At 37.9% G+C, this 12,643-nt stretch overlaps 1 protein-coding gene across 2 annotated transcripts in view; it reads left to right on the top strand.

Moving 5' to 3' along the window:
- The first annotated feature begins 346 nt into the window (after positions 1–346).
- The window catches only part of LOC149777791 (beta-1,3-galactosyl-O-glycosyl-glycoprotein beta-1,6-N-acetylglucosaminyltransferase-like), a 49,034-nt gene continuing 36,737 nt past the window's right edge, over positions 347–12,643 (top strand). The window contains exon 1 of one of the 2 annotated variants that reach the window (XM_089938841.1): positions 347–540. The gene's annotated coding sequence lies outside the window, so the exon portion shown is untranslated. Of the gene's footprint in view, positions 541–12,614; positions 12,638–12,643 lie in introns of those variants that run through there. The other variant, XM_089938842.1, reaches the window with a different exon arrangement.

Genomic DNA, 12,643 nt, shown 5'->3' with positions numbered 1-12,643 from the left:
TGTAAGCCCATTAACAAACAGGAACACACGTTGAAGGAGTCTTTCGGCTTCTCCTAAATTGTTTTAGTAACGTAAACAAGTTGTTGAATAGACATGTATATATTATGGTGATTAGCCCCATGTAGTCCAATATGATGACACTTGAATATCCGATGGGGAAGTGGGTGTATTGTCACTAAAACCGTGAATACGTAATGTCCGCTGAACACAATTAATTTGAATCGTACTGCTTGTTACCAGGGTAACACGACTGGGTGAGATAGGATGCCACAGTGTTAGATATCACTATAAATATTCACAATGCAGCACTCTCTCTCTCTCTCTCTCTCTCTCTCTCTCTCTTCTGAGATGCTAGTAGACATCGCTATCATGTACATCCTAATCAGGGGCGTGAACAGCGTATAGCAACTAGGACAAAAGACAGGGATCCACAACGGTCTGGGGGCCCACCGCTCTCAGTTTATAACTAGGGGCCTACTGGAGACTTGTCCTTGGGCACTAATCCTGTATTGTGTGATTGATCATAATCCCTAATCACAGGTAGGGGTTGGGCCTATATGTCTGTTTTATGGATTTAAACGTGCTTGTTTGATTCTGAGTCTTATATGCAGCTTTAATAATAACACTGGAATTTCTAAAACTGAATTTTGTCCAGTTAAATATATATATTTCCATTAACAGTTCAGTATAATGGGGATCTATATAAGAATGCTTATAACTTAGAATTTTTTGGTAATGAACTTCTAATCCACATCCCGTTCCTCAAATTTTATCTAAGGTTTTATAATAAGATTGATTTTATATTAGAATTACACATTGCTGCGTTTACATTGGAAGTGAAATCAGTCATTTTGTTTCAGTTAATTCTTGACTATATCACATTTTACGATTATTATGAATTCATTCATAGACATTTTGGAGTATATCATTGTGATACATCATGACTGTTGGCACATTCTAACATTCGATGCTATTGGAACATCAGCGCGTTAAATATTGGAATTTGTTCGAATAACCACTGGAATTCATTTGGAACTCGTATATTTGGACTTGTGACAGAACGTTTAGGGCTACTGGGCATTTGATTCACAATGCTTTAAGTTGTTTTTTCTAATAAATATTATCTTCGTATTGTTAGGAAATAAAAACTAATTGTTGTTATTTGCAAAACTTCCTGGCTTTCGCTTATTTATGTTACTTGGTTTAGTAGAATCGTAAATTTTGAAAGCTTTTCTCAAACTGATCAGAGTTCCTTGTGTAATTTATGCTGATTCTGGCTGAATGCTAATGCCGCTTGCCGGATCAGATAGCCATCCTAAAAAATCGTTTATGAGAAAATATCAGTAGAACGTTCCACTTGGTCATACTTACAAAATCGTCTGCGTAAAAATTAATTTGTGTAGGCCTATTAACTTATGCAGAGGAAAAATATAATGAGCATTGTATAAAGAGCCTATTAGGAGAAGCCAGTAATTAGAAGAATTCACTTGCAAAAATAATTTGCAGTGTGAACGATAACGTTCTATGTTATCTATATTATGTTGGATTTGTGACGAGAAAATTATAGATTAGTGTCATCTCATAATACGATATAATCTGAGATTAAGCAAGCTATAATTTATTCCGTTTGTCTTTCATTATCTCAGAGGATTGGTCTCCCATCTCATATTAAAGCATTTTTGAAAATTTGAGGAAAAAAGTAATCTGCATTCCAAATAAAATAAAAAAAAAACATTTAATTTCTCTGAGAGAACTGCGTTGCTTTTACAGCCTGAAGTGTATGAACACTTCACTTGAAAAACTGATAAAGGCCAAAAGCGTATTAAAATATGTAAACTCATATGACGACAACCGTAGTTTGCCAATGACGACAACCGTAGTTTGCCAACACACAAAGGATGCTATCCATCAGACTACATAACATCCTGGGAACAATTGATGAGACTGCAATGCCAGCAGCGGAAGAATTCTATAAGTTAAATGGAGAACATGTTCCTAACTAAGTCTACGACTCAGCAACACATGTTTTGAATAGCTTGGTATCAGTAAATTTTGAGACTGCCATGATTGTTATTTGCGAACAGACGTGATGTTGCTGGTAAATGTTTTAAAACTTTCGTGATCTCTGTTTGCGTATTACAGCCTGGAACCTGTTTGGTGTTATTCGTGCCCTTGGCTATCACGTGAAGCGGCGTAGTTTTAACGAGAGCTATCTCAGTGGTGCAATATCAGAAAACCTGAAAGACTTGCTGTAGCCAGTTATAAATATCGGAATTGCTATGACGAATCGCAGGACACCAAATATATCTCATATCTGGGCATTACTAGTATAAATCGCTGTATTATGTCACATAACCTTCCTTTAGGCGATTTATCTTGGTTGGCGCCAGACAAAATGTACATGACAATATTAAGTATTGATCACAGCACTGGTTGCATTCTCGAAGTTGTTTTAGAATATCAATCTGAAATTCATGATTCGCATTACGACTATCGTTTGGCGCCAAAAGCGTGGTTGTGGACGATTCCATACTGAGTCAGTATTTACAAAACTGGAGACAAAACTCAGCCTTGGAAATTATAATATTCAAAAACTAATTTTATATCAACTAGACAAAACGCGTCTCGTTATCCGCTAAAAGGTTTAAGTGTTTTGACTTAGTTATCGGGCTATTTAGTATTTACCTCATTGTGAAATTCAGCTTGGAAACTAGGTTAAAGTCCTATATTAATTTTAAAACTGAGAAAGGATGATCTGAAACATAAGATTTTGAGCTGAATCTATTTCAAATTAATGAACAATTCCGGATATGGAAAAACCATTCCAAATAAGAAAGAGAGTCAATACAGAACAAGTGAACGACGCGGCAAGGTCTGACAAGCATGTTTCTAATCCCGCCTTCATTGCCATTAAAAGTCCAAGAATTCGGTTGCCTTGCACAGATGAAAGCATAATCTGATTCTCAACAAGCCTGTGTGCGCTAAATTTGCAGTACTCGAGCTCTCCGAGTTTCTTATGTGTGATTTTCATTACAATGTCATCAGACAAAAATACGGTGACCAGTTTGAGCAGCAGCGTACTGGTATTAACTCGCTGTGCTTTGAAATCGGGACATGTTTGCGACATTAAATAAATTAAATGTTTTAGCTGACTTCGCTAATAAAGTTACTTACTCAGCAGGTTCAAAGAAAAGCACTTATCAGCTTTCGAAAAAATTATCGCAATAGATAAAAATGTACTCGTTGAGGCTTCATAATGAATCTGCAAAAACACAAAGGGAATAAAGGAGAAAGTTGTGCATAATGTAATCAAACACTGTGCTTATCATATCACTATTGGGTGGAACGCAATAAGTCAGGATGAACACATTTCATCAGAGCACCGCGTGCTGATTAATGTTGTGCTACGTAAAATTGGTTGCCATGGTGACGAAAGATTCATCCTGAAGGATGGTGTAAATAACTGATCGTGGTCTATTAAAAAATAAATAAGTGTCAGATGGTGCAGCGCCAAATATTTTGCAGAACTAAAATTACTGTAGTGGCAAAGCAATAGGCAAATTTCATTTGCAAGATATTTACAAAAGGTATACTATGCCTTAGGCGAAATTAAAAGTATGCCACTCATTGTTCACTGTGGATTAGGCTGTATTACGCCTTCCAGAAAGGAAAAAAAGTATCGCTTTGTGTTCCTAAAGACATTCTAGCTCTGTTTAGAAGCTGAAATTATTCTTGCTCTCCTTGCCCAATTTGGTGTCTCTACAATTCTTGGTGTCCTCTTACGCATGCCTGTACCAGCTATAATGTAGTTTTCCTTCTGTGATTCTGCCTTAAGATTTTCTAACCTATATGGCTTGTAGCCATTCAAGTTATCAATTAAATAGTTCCTGGAAGCAACCATCAATGACACAATGAACAATCCGCTGCTAGTGCGTATGTATTTGCGTAGTGCTAGCGCGAGAAAATTATGATGTCTGTGTAACCGATCATACCTGAATACTTGACAAAAATTCGCATGTGTCTGACTCGACTCATACTTAGCGTATAGTGAGATAGTGAGTGCGTTGCGCCATTATATACCATATTTTTTATATACCAAATATTTTGTACTGGACATTCGAACAAATATAATGCAAATGAAACAAATAAAATCAAACGAAAATAAAGGACAAGGTATACTACAGACCCCCAAAAATAATAAAGAACAAAGTATAGAGGAAAACAACAAAGTATAGAGAAAAACAACAACGTATAGAGAAAAACAACAAAGGACAATCTGAAGTACCGACAAAGAAATAAACAAAATGAAAATAAATAAAAGAAATAAAATAATAAGTACAAAGTATAATAAAGGTCACAAAAATTAAAACATTGTTGAAACATATTAACAGTAAAAAAATGTAGGTCAATTTATGCTACAGACAAAATAAAGACAATAAAACAAAAAATAAAATAAAGGTCAAGTTTATGAGACAAAACAACAAAATTTAAATATGCGGCACAGTATAATGCACACAAAAAATAGAATATAATAAAAATATAGTAGAGAAAAAGTGTTTTACAAACAAACAATAGAGAAAAATGAAAATGAAAAAAAAAATGTAAATTGCAATCAATATTAACTTCTTCAAGCTAGTTCGACAAAAACAGAAAACTAACATACTCGAACTGGCGAAGAAGCTTTATGTATAAACGCAATGCATCATCATAAAATCAAACGTCAGTTCGTGTCAAGCGTGTTTTCAGCTTGGAACATACAAGTAGACGTTTCTCATGTTTTTAAAAATATGTGTTTCCACTGACATGATCTATGATGATACCTTTCGGTATCAGAACATGCTGGAACGTAAATATAAACCTGTTTGCACTCGATAATTATGACATCTGTCAATGTATGGATATAGAGCATGTAGCCATTGTTTTCGTCTGTTTGTAAGAATTGTTTGATGCAGAATATGGCTGATGTGTCCTTGCTCATTTGCCTCATGCGTATCATCGGTAGGATGCTCTTTCCACGCTGTACTTCTGGCTTACACTCTAAATTTACACAAACCTCAAGTGATTTTGTAATAAGACAGTGAGATCTTACTGGAGGTTTGTGTAAAATTAGAGTAAAAAGCCAGAAGTATCTGACCTCATTCACTTTCATTTAATGTAAAATGATTTATATAATCACAAACCGCCATCATGTGTCGCCTCAATTTGTATGTAAAATCATTATATAACCACAAGCTACTTTCGTATTTCGTTACAAAAGATCAGATATAAGGGAAGGGGACTAATGTATTCTTTCCGTGAATTAGTACACGTACACAGCAAAGCTTTAGCAACATTTCCATACAAAATTCGTTTTTTCTGATGTGAGCCAAGGTTGATATCATCATCTCTCTCAAAAAAAGGTCTGCTCACTCAGATTATACGGAAAAAGAACAATGTGCACTTGGGATAGAAAGTAAGGGTGATTTCATAGCCTCCTTTTTCTATACTACTATTCTTGGTATCACAATTTATCTGTCAGTTGAAATACATTATCTTCCTTGTCCCATTACGGAATAAAGTCAAAGGTTAAGGTAAGCATATATGAGCACGCAGTACTTCGAAAAGGATAAATTGCTTAAAAGTCCTCCAGAACACATACAATTTAAAAACTATGTTAAGAACACATAATTTAAAAACAATGCAAGAACACATAATTTGAAAACAATATTAAGTAGGGATAAGTCAATGTAAATATAGAATATAACACTACAAACATTCCTGAATAAAATTAGAATAATGAGATGTTATCACGATTAAGCATTGTACTATAAATCTTACTAATCAAATATGACGTGTAATGCGAGAAACGAAAGCAGGAAAATATAAACATGTATGCCAGTATTTACTCTATAAATGGCAAATTATCTGATATTAATATATCCGGTTGTTTGAAGCAACCTTCTCTAATACTGTAACCTCACAAAAATCTATATCCTCCTTTCGGCACTAATTATGTTGACAAGTGTGTTTCTTTCTTGCTGAAAATGTTCTAGAGGTAAGCAAGATGAATTCGTGTTGCTTATCAACAAATGGAACAAATATAAACATTTTTATTGTGTGTGTGAAGCCCCAAGTGTAACCAATTCTTGGATATTGTTTTCTAATTACACAGAAAAATGCTTAGCTACTGTTTTGGGCAGTTAAGATCAAAGAGGTGATGCTTAAGGTGTGCAATCCTAATTGAATTAGTACCGTGTATGGTTTCTATCGGAGTCAATACACTAATTCCGATGATAGACCGTTGTAAACGGCATACGACTGAAATTTAGATATTTCTTTGTTCATGAAAAATCATGATCTAAAGCACATCTCAGAGCTTAGGTCCATCTTTGATACAAGGGTAACATGGATCCGCGTCCACATCGCGCTCCCCGCCAGTATTCAGCGAAGTATCCGCCAGTCTCCCGGTTACATGCTACTACTAAGAACAGCCCTCGACGTGCTAATGCCACTTCACGTTCAACCCTTTAGACCTGCCCTGCGAGTTTTAGAACTTAACGTCGAGGGTCTCTCAGCAGCCAAACGAACCATGATCAGCACTGTCTCACACCGTCATAATGTTGACATGATCTATCTGCAGGACTATCACTTAGCAGACCAGGTAGCAGGACGATACAGCATTGGGAGCTTTGACCTCATCTCATCAACGCCAGATTCCAAATTCGACCATGCAACGCATGCATGCTGTGACATTATTGATGCCTCTCCAGTTTCCTCCACCAGATTCTGCATTGTGGTTCATAATGGAATGTACAAGATTGATAATGTCTACAAACTTCCCAGTGCCCATTGGGACAAGAATAGGCTTCCAACTCTCGGAATACCCAGCCGTCTGTATAGGCGACTTCAACAATCATTATCCTGACTAGGGCTACTCGCACCCTGATGAAAACGGGGAACACTTGGTAGAGTGAGCAACGAACAATGATCTCCTTCTGACCCAACACTTCAAGCAACGTGGGACATTTCATTCTGCAAGATGACAAAAGGACTACTGACCGTACCTCTTTTGGGTCAGATCCATTGGTGACCATCCTCAGCCAGCAAGCTAAACAGTTCTAGATGACTTCCTACACAGTCAGTGCAGACCAATGCTTTTTTTTTATATTGGACTCCAACTGCTAACTCTACTCAGCCCTTCACAGCTGCGCTGGAACTTCCACAAAGCAAATTAGACGAAGTTCAGTGACTTATTGGAGCGTAGCAAGGTCACTATTCCATCTCGCTGCATCTGAATCAATAAAGCTTACCACCGCTTCTAAAGAACCATATTCAATGCAGCCACTCAATATGTTCCAGGTCTATACACTCTGTTTGGATGAAGAGTGTCAGGCTCTTCTCATGGCGTATCAAGCATCTGGAGACCCAAACATAGCAGATCACCTGATTGAAGCCCTGAACACTGCCATGTGCACTCGGTGAGAGGAAACTACACGTCCACTCAGCTTTTCGAATTTTAGCCGGAAATGCTAGAGTTTGATTCGTTGACTTGGCACTGCTTAGCTACCGTCAGTTCAAGTCCTCTCTGTTGCCATACCAAATGGTGCCGCTATCCACTTACTACAAGTGGCAAAAGCACACGTGGTGAAACAGCAACTACGACAAGTACGAGATGAATAGCAGCAATACTGCCGTCGGAAGTCAGATGAACTAGATTAAAATACTCTGGAGGCATTTACAACAATAGAGCTTCAAAAGGTGCTATGCAAAATTAAATCAGGCAAAGCAACAGGATATCACAATATCCTGCCTTAGTTCCTGAAGCGTCTTGGCCCGAAGACAAAAGTATGTCTCGCGGCTTTAAACACGCTGATTACTGGAGAAAAGTGCATTCTGACTTTGTGGCTACAGGAAAAGAGTATTGCGATCCCAAAACATGGCAAAGATCCCCATAATGCAGTGTTCTATTTGTTAATCTCTTTAATTTCTGTCTGTTTCAAGATACTGGAGCGCCTGATTATCCAAAGAATTGGCACGGACCTGGAGAACATCATAACCTTTCATTAAGCAGGCTGCACGCACGACCTAGGCCACTTTCAATCAAGTCTTTGCCCTGACTACGTTTGTTGAAAACCGTTTTTAGAGTAATCTTAAAACCAAATTTGTTTTCCTTCATCTAACAGTGGCATATGACACGGTCTGGCATGCAGGGCTGTTGTTGAAAATTTCCAGAGTATCGCTGCGCTGAATAGTTGGGGCTATCGAAATATTCCGTCGCGACAGTTACTTCAGACTTCAAAGCTGCATCTCGTAGAGATGTCAGACTAGTGGACTCAAACCGGGGTCAGTTCTTTCGCCAAGTCTGTTCAATATTTATGTCAATGACATGCATGTAACACAGTCGCTCTCGGGACAGTAGGTCACTCGGGACAGTAGGTCACTCGGGACAGTAAATTAATGAACAAGGACCTGGAGGAATGACGGACTTCTTCAAGAAATGGCGTCTACTGCCAAGAACAACAAAGACAGTCTCCATCGTCTTTCACCTTAAAAATGAAACACGAACCATCAGCTTTGCGTCCTTCTCAATGGGCAGCACATACAAAAAGACTCGATACTAACATACTTTGGTGTGACTCTGGAGAGGTCTCTAAAATTATACAACCACCCTAAGAAACTGCAGCAAACCCGAACACTCGAAACAACCTACTCCGCAAACTGGCTGACTCAACTTGGGGCGCTAGTGGTCAGACACTCAAGAAATCAGCACCGGTCCTCTGTTATTTAACAGCAGAGTATTGCGCTCCTGTTGGATTCGATTGTTCCATATCAAGCTAACTGACGTCCAGCTCAACACAACAATGCGCATAATCTCTGGAACACAGCGTTATGCTCCTTTACCATGGCTGCCGGTACTCAGCAACATTCCTCCTACACATCTCCGTCTCCATGTATCAACCACAAAATTGCTGGTTAAAGTTTATGCCAGTGAGAATCTTGCACTGTACATGGACATTACCTCACATCCAGCAGTCAGCCTGGCTTCGAGACATTCAATCTGGTTAGGTCCTTTGCCGGAGGATATGAAGGCTATTTCGGCATGAAGTGATGAGTGGTCTTCAACAGATGTTGTACATCGTAGCTGAGCCATCTGTCTGCCACCCTAACTTCAATCCCTTCGACAACATCGGTAGACCAGCTCAACAGTTTCTGGACAAGACATGGTCGTTGTAATGCCAGTCTTGTCCGATGTGGCCAGGTCAGTGACTCTTCCTGTAGCTGTGGTGTTCCACAGACCATGTCACACATTGTGAACATCTGTCCACTGAGAAAGTTCCCTGGTTGAATGCAGACTCTGCACCTAGCTGATGATGACACTCTTAAATGGCTGGGCTTGCACTGCACATGGTAAATAAACAAGTTTGATACAATCTTCTGTCTGAAGTAGACCATATGAGCCTCATCAGGATACTGCTAAAATCTTACTTATCGTTATTTGCTTATCACTGTCTCCAAACCAATACATCATCTATTTATATCCACCCATTTCTAATATTCTTTCATAATTGTACCGTGAGTTATGTAGTATATCCACAGATAAAAAGTCGTTTAGCGTGCAGTTGCAGCTTGGGGACAGTGGAATCTACTAGAGAGTATGTCATAGGGATAAACTCGACCTTCGTTACCAGTGCGACTTTTTAGCCTATCTCAAGCCACAGAAACTGACGACGTAAATTTTTTTTAGGGCAGATCAGTTCGGGGACCTTGGATCTCTCTCTCTCTCTCTCTTAAATTGCAGAAGGGGCTTATTTGTCATCTCCATTTACCTGACTGTGATTTCGTTCAGTCGTGCTATTTATTTCGGTTATCAATATTCTATGAGCCATTTTAATAAAAGTGAAACCATGTTGCAATCAAGGCCAAAGCTTTGTATAGGATTCACAGTAAAATTATACGAAAAATCGCAACCAGTCTAGAAACTGGAGAGCATAACTAGATTATAAGGATTGGGAGGGTTATGATTGGTTGATAATGAAAAGTAACATTTAAGTGAAAATAATCACGCAAAAGCTTATCCTACTTGTGGCTAAACGTTAGAGACAATGTTCTAAAGCCAGTCAGTACTTATAGCAATACCTGATTCTTCAGGTACGGAATTGGAAAGACATGTTTCAGATAAATTCGGATTTATAAAATTGCAACGAATCATATGTTGTTTCTTTTTTTTTTTTTTTGTCATACAGTACTGAGTAATATAACCTGAATCAAGGCAATTTAAAAGCTACCGAATTTTCAATGTTACGGTGTTTCATATGATTACAATGGGATCCGAATAAATAGCGGGTGTCCTTGACTCACTTCCTGTTGATGATCATTACCATTATAATCACACGGTTTTAAGGGAATACCCTTTCAGCCATGCAACAAGTAATCATCGTCATTAATATAATTATGTACGCCATGCAGATACTCTTAGTTAAATTGATTATATTGATCGCTTCCTTTCAGTACAAATGTATGCAATCAATTTTCATCAACGATGCGTCTTTCATTATTCATGCAGTTTTCCTGTAGTCTCAGAAAAAGAACTACTGCGGACATTTAAACTAAACCACATCTATACACATTTGGGTAAAATTCGTTCATTTTGTTCATACATCGTTGTACAAACAACGTTGGTCAAACAAATTTGTTTTCCTTAGTACTCTCTCTCTCTCTCTGTCTCTCTGTCTCTCTCTCTCTCTCGCACACACACACACACACACACACACACACAGACACACACACACAGACACACACAGGGCCGGCGCTACCATATAGGCAAACTAGGCAGGCGCCTAGGGCGCTGATTTCAGGGGGCGCATTTTTTTAAAAAATATATTGTTTATAAATTTTGAAATTGATATTTTCGGGGGGGGGGCGCCAGAATCTAACCTTGCCTAGGGCGCCAGATAGTCTGGCCGGGTCTGGCGCCAGCCCTGCACACACACACACACACACACTGAGCTTATCAACAGTCCTTTGAACATCTCCCTTAAAGGTTCGTGTTATATTTAGCTTCACTATGTAAGACGTGAATGATGCTGTGTAGCGTGTTCCCTCGTCGACCGACCGGGAATTAGAAGCCATACAACTAAAAATATCTCACGCGCTTCACAGCCCATATTGACACAGTTGCACAGATTCACAGATCTATTGTTATTCCCACCATTATTTATGTAGTTCCAGATGACACTCACAGAAATGGACACCTGCAAAAGTTACCTAAAGTTTGTATATATCTTTATGATATTAATTCACATTTCACTAAGACTGTGCTTTGAGACAGTAATACTCAACTTATTGGCGACTACGTGGATTCAGAATGGTGGAGAAGACAATTTTGTGCGGCTTTATGATCAAGTGAATATTATGAACTGACCATTTAATTAGGAAATGTGTCTGATTTGAGCTTTTCTTTCAGGCTGGCACATTTTTACTTCTTTACCTCAAGATCATTTACTTTATTCAACTAGTGATCTAGTAGGGTTTTATTTTTTATCAATCAGAGCAAGAAGGTTTTGTCAAGCCAGATGGGATCCGGACATCTTTTCTAAAAATAAATCCCCTAATTCAAAGGTATGTTCCTAAAAAGTATGCATCGGTTTTCGGTCTGAAATGATGTAAATACAAACTTCAAAATTTTTAGTCTTTTTAAATAGAGGAACTCAAATGGGTAATGATTTAATATTGAATGTATGAAACGAGTGAAATAATATCCAGCTTTTGCAAGCCTTGGTTTCATAAATTTATTGTTAAATCATTACTCATTTGAGATTCTGTTGATGGGATAGTTCTTATTTTAATGGAATAGGAGTGAAAGAAGAAGAAATAAATTTAACCGTTCTGATTCAGCCGGTGAACCTTTCACGTGTTGTGCGTAAAACATAGTCCCTCAACTATTTTACACCGTAGTAACATTATTTTTAGTTTTATTGTTACCAACTACTATTCAAAGAACAAGTGTGTTTTCTTATAAAAAGAAACTTTGACTCAAACAACGCAAGATTTAAACACAGAATGTATATGCAAGTTCTGTCACATAGTTTTAGTCCGTTTAGAGAAATGGTTAAAAGCGAAAGTGTCTCACTCTCAGCTGCACTTCTAAATATTCAAATTGTGCATATTCATGCTAAGGGATGATTGTAGATGCAGCTTTCCAGTTTTCTGTATTTGTGACAGGATATTTGCATTAGCCGACTTAGAACGTTAGACGTTAGCAAATATATAGACTAATTTTGTTCTAAGTCGGAAATAAATCACATGATAAGACCTATTATATGCCGTAAGCAGTCTGTTGTTTGATAAGGTAATTTCAGTTTGGAGACCTGTTAATTTCCAAATTCTTCTATGAAATTATTTACTCCTGTAAGTTAACATTTAATCCACTCTTGTATATAATAGTGGGATCCATGTTTCGGTATACCGCCCATCCCTTTCCCCACGCACACTATCAATTGACCAATTTCCTTGGTTTCCTTTGTTATTGTTGTTTTTCTTGTTCTTGGTTGGTCATTCAAACTACACGCGTCCTTCAGAATAAACAAGACAAATTACACAGACAAAATCATTTTTTCAAAACAGGACGTCTTGTGCGCTTGATGTATTGCTTCATGAGGTAACC

Source organism: Sinohyriopsis cumingii, chromosome 17 (genome assembly GCF_028554795.1).
Source record: "Sinohyriopsis cumingii isolate HCF-2022 chromosome 17, ASM2855479v2, whole genome shotgun sequence".
NCBI classification, from domain to species: Eukaryota; Metazoa; Mollusca; class Bivalvia; order Unionida; family Unionidae; genus Sinohyriopsis; species Sinohyriopsis cumingii.
Note: the sequence above shows the minus strand (reverse complement) of the source record. Positions and strands in the feature narration are given on the sequence as shown.